The 2,500-nt window shown below is 36.5% G+C and overlaps 1 protein-coding gene across 1 annotated transcript in view; it reads right to left on the bottom strand.

Annotated features, from left to right (window-relative positions):
- The window catches only part of LOC106869115 (max dimerization protein 1-like), a 155,348-nt gene extending 153,863 nt beyond the window's left edge, over positions 1-1,485 (bottom strand). Inside the window, exon 1 of the mRNA XM_014914661.2 lies at positions 1-1,485. This exon is cut by the window's left edge and continues 340 nt beyond it. The gene's annotated coding sequence lies outside the window, so the exon portion shown is untranslated.
- Between the last annotated feature and the right edge of the window lie 1,015 nt (positions 1,486-2,500).

Here is a 2,500-nt window from a genome sequence, read left to right as displayed (position 1 = left end):
ATTTATATATATATATATGTATGCCTGTATATATATATATATATCTATATATCTATATCTATATAAATATATATATTTGTGAAAGTTTTAAGTATTCTGTATGTGGGATTATAAATATATATATATATCAGAATATATACTATATATAGGTATATATACAATATATATACTATTATATAGATCTGTGTGTTGTGTGTTGCACGGTTGCTGGTGGTAACTTCACAAAATGTGTAAATATACAGAACAGTATTGAAAAAAAAAATGTGTGTAGATTGCGTATACAGTTGTGTATCTATGTGACAATATGTGTATATAAATATATATATAGATATATATTATATATATCTATGTATATATATATGTGTGTGTGAATTTCTGTTTAGTGATGAACTGATGGATGGATGGATGGATGGATGTTAAAATATATGCATATATGCATGTGTATATATACATATATATAGACAGACACACAAGTAAAAACTTCAACAATACATGCGTATACGCTTGTGCAATTTTTTTTTCTTTTTTTCTTTTTGTTTCTATGCCAATGTATAAATACACATTTATATACTTATGTATATATGCAAATATATATACATATGTCAAGCTCTATATTGTATAAATATATAAATATATAAATGTATAAATATATATATATGATAATGTATTTATGTATCTATATATCTATATATATATGCTTACAGTTTTCTGGGGTATTTTTTAAACGTGGCCTGTTGTTGATAAATGTGTATATAATTTTCCACTTTTTCTCCTATGTGTCAACTTGGTATACAGATGCATATATAAATATATATACACACTTTCTCTCCCTATGTGTCTCTTTCCTTGGTATATATAATAAATATATACACTCTCTTTCTCTCCCTCTCTCTATGTGTTCATCTCTCGTTTTTCTCTCATTGACAATTTTGTAAAATGTCAGAAGACCATGTGAAATATGACAACTGTGTATATGTATCTATATACACACGTGTACCAGCTCTGTCAGTGTGGTGTATATATATATACATGTATATATTATATTATATATTATAAATATATATTATATATATATATTCCACACTTATATATATACATACATCTGCCTAGATATATACATATATCTGCCTAGATATATACATATATATATACATACATATATATATATATATATCTTTCACGCTCTCACACACTTTCTCTTCCTCCGTCTTTTCTCTACGTGTATGTGCCTCTGTGTGAGTGTATATATACATATATAATCTCGAATGTATGGCTGAAGGCATATACATACATGCATGTATGTATGTGTGTGTGTGTTTGTGTGTGTATATGTGTGTGTGTGTGTGGAGAGAGAGAGAGAGTGAGAGAGAGAGAGACGATGCAATTGTAAACACACAACAAACTATATATAACACTGCTAGGTTTGTTGCTATTGGTGGTGGTAGTGGCAGTAGAGAAACTGAATGGTGGTAATGGTGCCAGGAGATGCCAACAGTGGTGGTAGCAACAGAAATAATTGTAACAACGAGGAGATGCCGGCGGTGGTGATAGCAGTGGCGGTGTGAGTTAAGGCTGATTGTGGTGGTAGCAGCAGAAATAATAATAATAATGAGGGAGATGCCGGCGGTGGTGATAGCAGTGGCGGTGTGAGTTAAGGCCGATTGTGGTGGTAGCAGCAGAAGTAATATTGAGGGAGTTGACAGCGGTGGTGATAATGGTAGCGGTGTGAGCTAAGGCTGATTGCCGTGGTAGCAACAGTGGTGATAGCCGTTGTGGAGTTGGCGGTGAGGAGTTAAATCTAAATGGGAGGAATGGTGTCAGTAGATGTCAAGTGACAAGGTAGCAACAGAGGTTATATCAGCGGTAGTGGAGTTGGCGATGGCGGTGGTGCTGCTGGGTAGTGGTGTGAGTATGTGTTGACTGTGATGGTAGCAATAATAGTAGGTCATTCAGTAGTGGTGGTGGGGGGAGTGATGATTATGATGATGACGACGGTATAGGAGGTGGTGACAGTAGACATGCTGACTAGTTGGTGGGAGCGGTGTGAGTAAATGCCAACCGTCGTGGTAGCAGAGATAGTGGAACACTCTGGCGATGGTGGTGACGGTGGTGACAGTAGCGTGCGTGCGCGCGCGATGCCGTAGTGGTGACAGTAGACCTGCTGCTGATTAGTGGTGGGTGGCAGTGTCAGTAGATGCAAACAATCGTAGTAGCAGCAGTTTGCATATACAGTAAGTAGGTAATGCTACGAGTGGTGGCGGTGGAGATGGCCCCGATTTTACTGGTAGTGGTGTGAGTAGATAAGAAAGATCGTGGTAGTAACAACAGCAGCAGCTGCAGTAGTGGTCGTGACAGCACTGGTTCTACAGTAGTACGGTGGTGGGAGGGGGAATAGCTGTATAAATGCATAGATGTAGTAGTAGTAGTAGTAGTAGTAGTAGTAGGAGATGCAGTAGAACACTTACAAGTATTAGTAGTAGTGTTAGTACATGCTGACAGT

The sequence above is a fragment of the Octopus bimaculoides genome, chromosome 14 (assembly GCF_001194135.2).
Source record: "Octopus bimaculoides isolate UCB-OBI-ISO-001 chromosome 14, ASM119413v2, whole genome shotgun sequence".
Lineage (NCBI taxonomy): Eukaryota > Metazoa > Mollusca > Cephalopoda > Octopoda > Octopodidae > Octopus > Octopus bimaculoides.
Note: the sequence above shows the minus strand (reverse complement) of the source record. Positions and strands in the feature narration are given on the sequence as shown.